The sequence below is a fragment of the Castor canadensis genome, chromosome 7 (genome assembly GCF_047511655.1).
Source record: "Castor canadensis chromosome 7, mCasCan1.hap1v2, whole genome shotgun sequence".
Classification (NCBI taxonomy): Eukaryota; Metazoa; Chordata; class Mammalia; order Rodentia; family Castoridae; genus Castor; species Castor canadensis.
This window is the reverse complement of record NC_133392.1, coordinates 144,658,355-144,672,304: the sequence shown is the minus strand read 5'-3', so window position 1 is coordinate 144,672,304 and position 13,950 is coordinate 144,658,355.

Sequence of the window (13,950 nt, the reverse complement as noted above, 5' to 3'; positions counted from 1 at the left end):
TTGTGTGTGATTCTTTTTTCAAGATAGGGTCTCGAGAACTATTTGCCTGTGTTGGCTTTGAACTGCAACCCTACTGAGTAGCTAGGATTACAAGCATGAGCCACCAGTGCCCAGCTAAGAATATATTTAAGATAACATTTTCCAACAACACTTTCAAGGCCCACATGACCTTGATAGCAACATATTGCCAAAAAAGAACTTTACAGATCAACGCCTCTCATGATAAATGAACTCTTTTAAGACTTAGTTGTTTATCTGTAAAATGAAGATAAATAACAGTTGTTCTGTTCTTTGGAGAGTTTTTGTATGTATTAAATGACTAAATTAATAATCAAAAGATACAAAAATTCTAGCTAAAATTTAAGCATAACAAATAAACATAATTATAGTCATAACCAGGTTGAGTTTTCTTGCAAGAATAAGGGGTTTAACATTTAAAATGAGTTGTTGTGCCAGGCATAGTGGCTCACATCTGTAATCCCAGCACTTGGTAGGCTGAGATAAGAAGATCATGAGTTTGATGTCAGTTTGAGCTATATCGTAAGACCCTGTCTCAAAAAACAAAACAATTATAATTGACCATATTAATAGAACAAAGGATCAAATTATATAATCATCTCAATAGATTAAAAACTCATTTGATAAAATTCATGATTTAAAAACTCTTAAAATATAGAAAAGAAGGAAATTTCCTTAACAAATAAAAATGTACATATAACCACAGTAAACATTATCCCTAAATGGTAAAATACTGAGAATCTTCCAGTGGGATTGCTGATGAGGCAGCCATGTCTACCATCACTTCTATTTTAAAATGTGCTAGAGATTCTAGCCAAAGCAATAAGACAAGAAAAAGAAATGAAGACCTAAGGATTATAGGGGAAGACGCAGGAGACAATGTGGTTTGTCCACAGGAAATCTAAAATAATTTATAGATAATTGGAATTAATTGGAAAATTTAGCAACAACTATATTTTTATGTATTTAGTAACAATAATTAGAAAATAAAATATAGCCAGGTGCCAGTGGCTCATTCCTGTAATCTTAGCTACTCAGGAGGCAAAGATCAGGAGGATGATAGTTCAAAGCCAGCTCCAGGCAAACAGTTTGTGAGACTCTGTCTTGAAAAAACCCATCACAAAAAAAAAGGCTGGTGGAATGGCTCAAGCAAGTATGAGGCCCTGAGTTCAAATCCCAGTAGTGAAAACAAATAATAAATTAATTAAATTAAATTAAATAAAAACATATACTTATATCAACTAACTAAAATAAATCTAAAATGAGATATATGAGACCTCTAAGTACAAAGCTATAAGACATTATTCAGATAAAGTAAGGTCTTAAACCAATGGAAGGGTATACCATTTTCATGGATTAGAGATTCAACACTAAAAAGTCATCTACTCTCCATAAACTGATCTGTAGATTCAATCCAAATCCAAGCAGGATTTTTTTTTGTTGAAAACTGACAAATTAATTCTAAAAGAAAATGTTTATGAAAATGCAAGAGTCAAGAATATCCAAGACAATCTTTTTTGGTCATGTTTCTTTTTTGCAGTACTGGGGATTGAACCCAGGGCTTTGTGCATGCTAGGTAAGCAACCACTGACATACATCCCCAGCCCCCTCAAGACAATACTGAAGAATAGTTACACCCCCAGGCATATGGTGCACATCTGTAATCCCAGTACTTGGGAAGCAGAGGCATGAGGATCTTGAGTTCAAGGCCAGCCTAGGCTACAGAGTGAGACACTGTCTCACCCTACCCTCCCAAAAGAGAATTTAAACCAGTCTATATCAAGACCTATTATACTTGGGAGGCTGAGGCAGGAAGATTGCAAGTTCAGGGCCAGCTTGGGCTACATAGTAAGACCCTGTCTCAAAAATAAAAATAAGATTGGCTGGGTGCCGGTGGCTCATGCCTGTAATCCTAGCTACTTGGGAGGCTGAGAACAGGAGGATCATGGTTTGAAGCCATCCTGGACAAATAGGTCATGAGATCTCTATCTCCAAAACAACCAGAGCAAAATGGTTTGGAGGTGTGGCTCAAGTGGCAGAGCACCTGCTTTACAAGTACAAAGCCCTGAGTTCAAGCCCCAGTCCCACCAAAAATAATAAGACCTACTTAAACACTAAAATAATTACAAAAGAATGATATGAATGCAATTAATTAAGACAATAGATTGATGGAATATAAAAGTAAGGACTATCTCATTTCTTACACACTTAGATTTGTGGGCTGAGGTTCCCACTCACAGCACAGCCTTAAGTGTGGTAAGGATGTGATGGATGGGCCCTGACTTTGTCATGGGAGTCAGGAATTCTCTCTTGAGAAAACGTTGATAGACTTGAGACCTGAAATAAAAGCACAAGGAGCACAGCAAAGACCGTGTGGGTGGAGGGAACTTGGCCCACCAGGAAGTTGAGAGAAGGCTCATGGGACTGGAACACTGAGACGGAAGGAGTCAGGAAAGGACTATTGCCAGAGAGGGCCACAGTAGGAGTATGAGCTCACTTCCACATTCACAAGGGTCCTCACACCCGCCCAAGGTCTTGCTTCCCACAATGCTGTGTGAGTCAGGGCAGAGATTGGGCCTGTGCCATTGGTATAGTTTGGGTCTGAAATGTCCTCCAAAGGCCAATGTGTGAAAGCCTTGGTCCCCAGAGTGGTACTATTGAAAGTTGCTAGAACTAAGAGTGGGGCCTAGTGAGGGGTCACTAGGTCATTGGGAGCCCGCCCTCATAGGGGATTGTGGAACTGTTGTCTCTTCCTCTTCTTCTCTCTTGCTTCCTGGCTATGAGGGGAGCAGCTTTGCTCCACCACACACTCCCACCATGATGTGTTGCCTCACCACAGGCCCAAAAGCAAGCAATGGGGCCAACTAGCCGTAAACTGAAACCTCCCAAACTATGTGCCCTAAAAACCTTTTTTTCTTTGTAAGTTGATCACCTCAAGTGTCTCATTATAGTGACAGCACACAGTGACCAACACAGTCACCTTGGTGGCTGTCAAGGTGCACAGAGGAATGTGAGGAACGCATCTATCCAGCTGCAACTTGGGCCTGGAACTTCAGGGGTGACCAGCAGATTCCTGATGAATGTGTCCTGACAGACTGTCCTCAAATGCCTGCTCTGCCTCTTCCCTTCTGTGTGAGCTGGGGCCATTCGACTGGACCTCTAAGACTCGATATGCCATCTGTCAAATGGGGTGAAAGAACATTCCATTTCTTGGGGGCTGAGGTTTCACCTACCTTCCTCCCAGGAGTCCATGAGATGATGTGGGCAAGTGGCCTGGTAGAGCCCACACATCCTAAACATTCAGGAAATGTTGGCTTCCATTATTACCTCCACTCTTGGAGTCTCTGTTTTCTCATCCATGAAATGGACACATTCATGGACAAGCCTGGAATGACTCAGTGGATCGTCCTCCACGTTTTGGTACTGGTGATGGCACTTGTTATGCTGCCACTTTTCTTTTTTTCATTTTTCTTTTATTATTCATATGTGCATACAAGGCTTGGTTCATTTCTCCCCTCTGCCCCCACCCCCTCCCTTACCACCCACTCGCCCCCTCCCTCTCCCCCCCAATACCCAGCAGAAACTATTTTGCCCTTATTTCTAATTTTGTTGTAGGGAGAGTATAAGCAATAATAGGAAGGAACAAGGGTTTTTGCTGGTTGAGATAAGGATAGCTATACAGGGCATTGACTCACATTGATTTCCTGTTTGTGTGTGTTACCTTCTAGGTTAATTCTTTTTGATCTAACCTTTTCTCTAGTTCCTGGTCCCTTTCTCCTATTGGCCTCAGTTGCTTTTAAGGTATCTGCTTTAGTTTCTCTGCATTGAGAGCAACAAATGCTAGCTAGTTTTTTAGGTGCCTTACCTATCCTCACCCCTCCCTTGTGTGCTCTTGCTTTTATCATGTGCTCAAAGTCCAATCCCCTTGTTGTGTTTGCCCTTGATCTAATGTCCACATATGAGGGAGAACATACGATTTTTGGTCTTTTGGGCCAGGCTAACCTCACTCAGAATGATGTTCTCCAATTCCATCCATTTACCACGCTGCCACTTTTCATGACTCATTCTCACCTCCTGCAGTTGTCATGAAGCTTCAGCTAGGCGATGTATTGAAGCACTTAACATGGCAGCTGGTTTATAGAAGAGGTTCAGAAAATGGGAGTCAGACTGGCGTGCACATTCTCAGAAGATGCCAGGGTCCTGAAATTGGCCTTGTCAGCATGCCATGTCCCCCATCAGCTGGCTTTTCTGAGACCTCAAAGCTTCCCTGGCCAAGGCCAAAGCACAGAGTCCCTGTGGACTCAGCAGCAGAGAGGACACTGCCCAGTGTCACCCTGAGCAGAGGTCACGCTTCACAGAGACTTGGCAGTGAGAGGAGGGTCCACACTCTGCCCCCAGCTCCCACCTCAACTAGAGAGACAGGCTCTTTGCAGGTCTCTTGAGGGCCACTTTTAGCCCTAGTAGTGGCCAGGCCAGGCCAGGGTGGGCTGACTCGGTGGCTTCCAAGGACAAAGATTCATTTCTCTTTGTGGCTGTGATCTACGCCATCTTGAACCTGAAGCCAGGTGGAAGCAGCACTAGAGTTGTTTGCAGGAAGGAAAAAGAGTGCTGCAAATCAGGAGAGCCTTTAAAGCTTCTGCCCCAAAGTGCCACCTAAATGTGCGCACACACGGCACACACATACACACATGTACACACACGTATATGTGCGCGTGCACACACACAAATACATAGCACACACGTACTATGTGTACACATACACACTTGCACACATCCTGCACTGGACACCAGGACGTGGTGGTGAGGCATACAGCAGGCAAGCGATAATGACCTGGTGGGACTGGCAGGCGTGAGAGGGATTCAAGGTGAGTACAAGGGTAGAGAGCTTGGGAGGACTGTGGGTGAGGACAGACAGGGGTGGGAAGCAGGAGGCAGGCATGGAGGCCCCAAATGCTAGGGTCAGGAATGGATGCAGGCATGGAGACCCCTGGGGAGAGGCAGAGAACTCATATCCCACTGCTGGCAGGGTCCCCAAGCTAGGCCGATAACTCCTGTTTACATCTGCAAATGTGAGACTCAGAGAGAGAAAACACCTTGACCATGGTCACTCAGCAAACTGGTGGCCCAGCTAGGAAGAGAAATGGCACCGCCTGACTCCCCCGGCCAGTCTCGCACCCGTGCCTCTGGCCAGCCCGGTGGTGAAGACGTCCCTCATCTGGGGATCTGAAGTGACAGAGTCCCTGACAGGTTGCGGGCTGGGGCAGCCAGTAGGTGGGCTGGGGCCATGGGAGAGGTGATAGGGAATGGGAGCCCTGGGCTCGAGTCCCAGCTCCACTGACATATGACTTTCAACAAATTCATCTCATTGAGCCTCAGTTTCCCCATCAAAGGATTGAACTTGACCTGCAAGGGCTTTTCTGGTTCTTGGGTCATGCGATCAGCCCTTAGCTCCTGTCCCCAGTCCCCAGCTGGGGACCCTGGCTTCTCAGCAAACCCAGTTCCTCTCCAAGCTCCTGCAGGGGAGAGGGAAAGGGCACAACAGTGGCCCAGTCAATGACCCAAGGCTCAGACATAGGTGTTTCACACCTGTGCAAACCTTTGCCCCACCTGCTTCCTTAGGAGCTAGCATAATTGGGCTTCTAGACTATTCCCTGAGGTCCTGCTTCCTTAGGAGCTAGCATAATTGGGCTTCTAGACTATTCCCTGAGGTCCTGACAGCAGAATTGGGGATTCCCAGATAGAGAGGGGCCAAAGGGGCCTGATCACAATGCCTGAGGTTCTCCTGCCTCACCTCCCCTCACTGCCCATCCTGACCTCCTCTCAGACTGCTGTGACCTCCCCCAGCCTTCAGCTCTTGTGCCAGCAGGCTGCCTAGATTTCTAAGGCCTGAGAAGCCTTTGAGCTGCTCCCAAGCCTGACGTTTTGGTTTCCTTCAACTACCGAGACTGCCCAGCTCCCCGAAACACTCAAGTCCCATGCTGTAGGGAACCCTACAAAGAAGGGAATCCCAATACAAAACCTAATGCACAGAGAGGGTCAGCAATTGCCTAGAGGTCACACAGCAAAGGCATGACACACCAAAATTCAATATCTTCACCTGGGACCCCTCCCCAGCATCCCACCACTGCCTGGCAACTTCCCCCTATAGCCTGAAGGACAGGGAGAGCAGCCAGGCCCGCTGACCAATGTCCAAGACCACAGTTGCTATTCTTTCCTGAAGTGAGCTCCGCCCTCCCACCCCCCAGCCAGATTTAGCCATTTAATGCAGCCGGGCCTGCTCCCGCCCTGCCTCTGAGATTAGCCCTGGAACAGGGCTTTGAATGGCTGCCCAGAGACACTCAGCTTAAAACACCGGGAACCAGAAAAGAAAAAAAAAAACATCGACCACATTTAATGGAGCCGTCAGCGGGCGGGTCTGAACCGTCCATTATGCAGGCCTACCCGCCTGGGGAGCCCAGCCACGTGGCCATCTGACCACAGCATTAAGGCGACATTAGCCCGCAGGCCAGGCTGGCGGGGGAGGAGCCGCCAGAGTCCAGGGCCTGGGGACTTGGCTCCCCGCTGGCTCCTCCAGGCCCAGAGCCCCAGGGGTCCTCAGGTCACGCCACACCCATGGAGCCCAGGCCACAGACTCAGAAAACCCACTCAGGGACAGGCCCTGGTTTGTCTCGAAGGCCTGGAACACACAAAGAACAGCCTGTCTGGGCTCTGCGGCAGAACCAGAGGGACCCTGTCCTCCAAGTGTGCCCTGGTCACCTGACACGTGACACATCCGTGCAGCATTGCTGCTTTCTTTTTGCTATTTACAAATGGCCCTCCCTAACACACAAGGTATCCTTAAACACTGTCTCCTAAAATGTATTCCAGGAAACATGAGTCTCTCCAGATGCGCCACAGAAACGGGAAAGGAGGCTCGGGAGTGACGAGGTCAGTAAATGCTCTGAGAAGTCCTGCAACAGAGCTCCATCACTTTGCAGTCTGATTTGATCCCAGAGCCCTCCCCTTAACTTGGCAGAACAAGGTTCGCTAAACACCTTCTCTGGCCTGGCCTGGACGAGATGCTGGAGCCTCAGCGTAGCGTCCCAGGGAACATATTTTAGGGTCTGAGTCCCTCTCCGTCATCCAGGTCTCAACCCCGAGCAGAGGCTCCAGTTGCGAGGCTGGTTGGTGCCTGTGAAGAGAGAGGGGAGGAGGGTGAACTCTGGCCTTCAGCTACATGAGGATCTAGGAATCATAGTGACAATGCCACACAGAAAGGAGGGAGAAGACCCACCTCTCGCTGGAAGGAGGGCAATGCCACCTGGAAAGGAGAGCTGGTGGAGTGTCTTCTGTCCATACCGCACCTGATGGAGTGGCGATTCAGCCTTGGAGGGAGGTTCGATGCCCTGTCTGGGCTCTCATTCAGATGCTGAGACTCCTGGCCCCTGGGGGTTGCTGTGCAAGTTCTCAGGCCACCCAGTCCAGGCAGAGTCTTGAGCTGGTGATGAGAGGCCCAACTTCTGCTCCTGTCCGTCCACATGGCCTGCTCTGGGACCCAGGAAGGCTCTTGATCTTTCTGTGCTGGTGGTCACAGGTTGCAGCTCCTCTGCAGAGACCCTGAGCTGATCTGACATGCACCAGCCAAGGTTTACTAAACACTGCTCCGCCTCAGTTTACCCTTCTCCCCACAGACATGCCCACCTGTGACTGACTGCTCCACCCGCTGTGAGGAGAGGCCATTTGGTGAACACGGCAGAAAACAAACGCGGCCAAAGCTCCTTTCAGGTGGACGCTCCCGGTCAGGGGCCTCATCCGTGTGACAGATTATACTGTCCAAACACAGTGACCACAACAGTCCAACCCCACGTGTTCTTCTCACACTGTGGCCTCTCCTCCACCTTCCCTCCCTTGATCCTGGGTGGGCCTGAGAAAACGGTGGGAGTGACACCGTGTGACTGTGCCATGCTCTGCAGAAGCCCAGGTCCCTTAGAGAGACCACATGTCATAGGCTCAGCTGAGGTCCCTGCTGACAACAACCTTGACTATCAGATGCAAAATCAAGGATGCTTTCGAGATGCCACCAGCCCCAGCCATCATCTGACCAGGACTGCCCAGCGAAGCCCAGGCAGCACTGCACAGAGATGACAGGGAAATGACCATTGTGCTCTGAGTCACTGAGCAGGGATGGCGCCTCATGCAGCAGTGGACAACCAGGACATGTGGCAAGTGGCTTGTGCAAACCTTCATCACAGGGATGAGGGACTGCCACACTGGACTATCCCTCCCTCTCCTCCATCCTTTGCTGACCACACCCATGTCCTTAGGTCTGGGCTGGGAGGAGTGCTAGGGCCAAAGCACCCACAGCTCCTGCCAAAACGTATTTCCCAGAGACTGAAGAAACCTAAGTAAAAAGGGACTTTCGTGAGTGATGGCAAGTGCTCCACACTAATGACGATAATAGTTAAGGAAAATGGGTCTGGGAGAGTGATTTTCAGATGAATTCTGTAAATCTAAAACTGTTCTGAGCGGGCGCCTGTGGCTCACACCTGTAATCCTAGCTACTACTCAGGAGGCAGAGACCAGGAGGGTCGCCGTTAGAAGCCAGTCCAGGGAAATAGTTCGTGAGCCCCTATCTTGGAAAACCCCATCACGAAAAAGGGCTGGTGGAGTGGCTCAAGGTGTAGGCCCTGAGTTCAAGCTCCAGTGCTACCAAAAAAAAAAGAAAAACTGTTCTGGCCCATGCCTATAATCCCAGCACTGGGAAAACTGAGGCAGGAGGATCTCAAGTTGGAGGACAATCTGGGGTATATAGCAAGACCCTGCCTCCAAAAAAAACCAACCTATTATAATAATAATCTATTCTAAAATAAAAAGGTTAGAAAACTAATCAATTTCTGGTTTATCAAAATTCTTTTCTGAGCTGGGCTCTGGTGGTTCATGCCTGTAATCCAAGTTACTTGGGAGGCTGACATTGGGAAGATCATGGTTTGAGGCCATACTGGGATAAACAAAGTTTTTGAGACCCCATCTCAACTGAAAAAAAGTTGGGTGTGGTGGCATGCATCTGTCATTCCAGCAACTGCAGAAAGCTTAAAATAGGAGGATCGTGGTCCAGACCAGTTTGAACAAAATGTAAGACCCTGTCTTCAAAATAACCAGAGTAAAAAGGGGCTGGAGGCATGGCTCAAGCAGTAGAGCACCTGCCTAGCAAGTGTGAAGCCAAGTTCAAACCCCAGTACCACTTAAAAAAATCCATATTGAGCTCCTACCATTGGTTGGTTGGCGTGTATTCCTGTCTTACCATAAACAGTCCTACAGGTAGATATCATGCACCCTAATTTTATAGATGACAGAACAAGCTCAGGGAAGTGTGTGCCCTGCCCAAGGCTGCACAGCCAGTGTGGGGAGGCCAGGAATGGAGGCAGATCTCACAGCTGCCTGCGCAGGCTGAGGCAGGGAGCAGAGGGGCCCACGGTGAGCACCCAGGCCTAGGCCTCATTCTGCTGCTACTGATCCCTGGCTGTGTGTCTATGGGCAGAGCCTCAGTTTTCTCATCTGAGAAATGGGAGACACATGCAGGTCCTCATGAGGTTCTGTCTCCTGATGATGATGTGGTTGGGGTCTGCCTTCTAGAAGGAGAAGCTGAGACCCAGAGCCAGACGGTGACAAGGCTATCCTGTCCTCCTTCTAGACTTCTCAGCCTGGGTTGTTGGGAAGTCTGTCTCTGGGATTTCAAGGCCTAACTAGTGATCTGGGGACCACAGAGTAGCCAAAGCTGGCCTCCATGTCCCCTAAGCAGTCCGGCCCCACTCTCTGGATGGAGCACTCTTCAGGACCAGAAGCCTCCACCAGGCAGAAGTACCAGGCCAGCCTACATCAAGGTGCCTGGCAAGCCCCTCCCCCAGCTCCTTCTCCAACCTTCCCTGTGGGCTGGGCTGCCCCTTTGGCTTGCTCCCCTTTCAACACCCTGCTGTGCTCAAGAAGCTGACTGCATGAATGACAGGGACATGTCTGCCCCCTAAGCTCCTGTGGAATCCAAGGGGCATCCCGGTAGGGACTGGGTGAAGCAGAGGAGCAGCTCATGGCGGATGCCAGGAACACTGCAAGGACACTTGAGAACCAGTCTCCACCGGTCAGATGCAGATGAGGCTTCTGCAGCACAGAGAGGGAAGGTGACCTGCTCAAGGTCGCACTGTGGGCAGGGGCTAGTTCCCAGGATGGGAAGCATCTGGAAGTAGGGAGGGCAGGAAGTTTACCTGGACACCCCAGAGCAAGTGCTCCACACACAGCAGCACCTGCTCCCCTGTCCAGGGCCCTCGGCTTTTAAAGAGCCCCTCACTGCCCCTCACCAGATTCCACACAAACCCTTCCTGCACTCAACCCCAGCCTAACATCTGGGGTCCAACCTCAGCCCTCAAAGAGGACAATGGTGGTGGCCATCTGGACCTCAGAGCCAGTGGCCTGATTCAACCCCAGGCTCCCTGCAGGCTAGCTGCACGGGAGCATGTGCAAGTGACTTGGCCTCCTGTGCCTCAGTTTCTTCTTCTGTGAGAGGAGACAATAGCTACACCCACCTCCTGGGCTGTGTGAAGATGCATGAACTGATATGTACAAAATTCCAAAGTGGTGACCGCCTTCAACCTGTAGACTGGTTGTTCCCCTGGCCTGCCCCATACCTGGGTCACAGCCATCCAGGAAGGCTGTGGGTCTAGCCAGTCCACTCGGCCAGACCCAGAGGAGGAAACAGCCCCTGTGCTAGCCCTGCCCAGCCCCCGCCCAATCCCATGCACCACAAGGGTGGCAAGGGTCTGCATTGTCAGCCCCTCCCCTGCCTCTTCCCTGGAGCCACCTCTGGACAAAGCAGGCTCTAGAGTTCAGGTTTGGGCCAGAGCCCCCCACATCTTTGGTCCAGAGCGTGGATATATCTGCCTGGCACTCATTTATTGAGCTCCTATTGTATGCAAGATTTACACTGGACATTGAGGAAGCTCAGAGAACAGAACACAAGTCAGGGAGACAGAGAGCAGATGGGTAACCCCATGACGGGGTAGCCTATGGTCCCAGGGGGCTGAGGAAGTACCTGAGCTGGCCTGAGCAGCTGGGGTGGCTGGGGGCAGCTCAGCCTTCCCTTTAGCTGGTGATAGCCTCATGAAGGCATAAAAGATGCTTTGGCGATAACCAGATTCCTTTATTCTTTATAGTTGACAGATGTGAATCGGGCACACTCTATGAGCCAAGCACAGATCAAAATGGACAAGGCTCCTTGGGTGACATCCTGGTGGTGGGAGGGAGGAGGAGGTCAAACAGGGGCCATGTGTGGTAGAGGGGTCAGGAAAGGCCTCTGTGTGACGTGGAGAAGTGAAAGGGACCTGGTGGGTATCTGAAGAAAGGTGTCCCAGGCAGAGGGCACAGGGGGAGCCTAGGTTTGGGCATGCCAGGCAGCAGAAGCCACAGGGGACAGTGTGAGCTATTCTCCTAGCTAGGACATGGCGTGTGAGAGGGGCTGGGCTGCAGATGGGGAGGAGGAGAGCATGTGCCAGATGACGGAGGGCTTTGTGGGCAAGCAGAAGGATCTGGGTTTTCTGCTGAGTGCACAGGGAGCTATGGAAGATTTTAGTGAGCTAAAAATCGTATGCTAACACCAAACAGTGACCCAGATTCCTGACCCCTTCACAGGGGTTGTCCATGCCTGTCTACCCCCAACTCAACACAGGCCCAACCCCACCTCAGAAGACCAGGTTCCCTATGCCCACCTCAGAAGCAGCCAACCAGTTCTGAGCACCTAGCAGACAGAGCCAGCAGAGATACCATGCCTCTGGGGCACCCAGTGGTCTGGGGTGCCGACCCCTGCCTCACAGGTCAGAGTAGACTTGACAAAGCTGGGAGCCCTGGATCTTATTCTGACCCTGCCATGGAGTCACTGCATCAGCCTGGTGAGCCCTTACCCTCTCTCTGGGCCTCAGTTTCCCCATAAGAAAAACACCAGCTGCTACAACCCTACTTCACCCTCTGTCTCGGGATGGACTTGACCTTCCCAGCGCCCCTCCAAAACATCACCTGACTTTGGCTCTTCTAAAGAGTCCCACTTGGGAGGCCAGCGTGTCCCTAAGGCTCCCAGGCCCCCCAGCACCCAGGTCACCTCCTGGCTCTTCCACCAACAGCTGCAGCTGCCACGAGGGGGCCATGCGTTCATGCCGCTGGAGGCTCGACCCCACACCCACTTATCGCAGACGTGACCTTTGATTTCTCGGGTAGAGTGTAAATTACATGTCGCCAGCATAAAATATTAAACCCAATTTATACTTAATTATTGATGCTATTATGTATTCCATAGTGATGGCATTAGAAATCTTAGCCCCTCCGTGCCCAGTAAATAGCTTTTCTGCATTAGAGACTTCTTGAGGTAGGGACCTTGCTCTCTTCCTTCTTCCCCGGATGATTGATGATTATGGAGAAGTTCGAAAATAGTCTTCCAGAAATATTTCTCTGGTCGTGCACAGCTCCGAAGGAAGGTGGGGAGGGCTGTGCTAATTGTCGGGCGGCTGGGCGGATGCAGCTCCCCCCACACACCCGCCCTTGAGAGCAGGTGGGTTGAGGGCTGGGGAGATGGGGACGGTTTAAGCGAAACCACGCTGAGTGGCTTCAGGGAGGGAGGAAGAGGACCACGATGGTTTGCTGAAGGCTTTAAGTCACATGTAATCATCACATGGACGCTGGGGTTTGGGTTTTGATTGAAACATTAATAATTCCGGCTTCTTGTAAAATATTCATGGTTCCTGTTGCTGCCCTCACTCCCCACACTTGGCCGCCGCTTTTAATTTCCAACTCGGCCCGCGCAGGCCTCGCCGGTCGACCACCCATCGGTCTCGTGCAATTTATTAAGTGGAGGTAACGGTGGCCATCGGGTGGTCAGAAAAATCGAGCTCAGGGTTTCTATGCAGCCACTGGTCACGAGCCAGGAAGGCCCGGGCAGCAGGGCGGCCTCTGGGCAGGCAGGGCGAGCACTTGGCCAGTGAGCATCCTGCCAGCTGAGTGGACATCAGCAACTCAGGATGGGGACAGCAGGGTGGAGGGGTAAGGAGCTCAGGCTGTAGGGAGAAGACCTGGGTTCCATCTCCACTCTGCCTCCAGCTAGCTGTGTCACCTTGGCCAGTGACTTCCCCATTCCCAGCCTCAGTTTATCCTCTGCAAAATGAGCCTGGCTGGGTAGGTGGCAGTCACTGCTGTATGACAGTCGCTACGGCAGCTGGGTTGGTATCCCATGTGGGGCCCTTGAGTGTCCACATGGGTGACACCTTATAAGCCCTAAGGTGCAGCCTCTCCTGGGAGCAGATGCAGGGCAGGTGGGGAGAAAGTGATGTGCTGCCTGTGAGCGAGGCTCCACCCAGCTTGACTCTGAAACCAGAGGCAGGAATCTGCCACAGAGTCCTGCCTCAGTGCTACCCCATGTTGCCCCAAAGTGCCACTATGAAAGGGACTGAGGGCTGCCACAGCTTAGGTCCTGCCACTCTCCCTCTCCCAGGGACACCCAGATCTCCCTGGGGCTCTACACATGACAGAGTGGGCTGCCAGGGAGGGGCCAAATAGAATCTCAGGATGTCAGCCCTGAGAAGTGGACTTTCTCTGCTCTATGGCTTTGTGGGTGAGAAAACTGAGGCCCAGGAGGTTAAGCAACTTGCCTAAGATTGCATACACACAGAACCCCAACCTCTTTCGCCTGTGGTGATCTCCGCAAGGACTCTGCCTGGGGAAGTAAGGTGGGGAGAATTATTTGCCCAAGACTTTTCAGGGATGATTGCAAGGCCACACACATCTGGGCCATTGAGCCCTCATCTGCTCCAGCCCAGGGGGCCAGACACTCGCACGTGTTTCCCAAACCAGATCCTGCTCCCAGTGTGTCTTACGTAATCAGAACCGTGTCCACCTACCGCTGGGCATGCAAAGACTCATGTA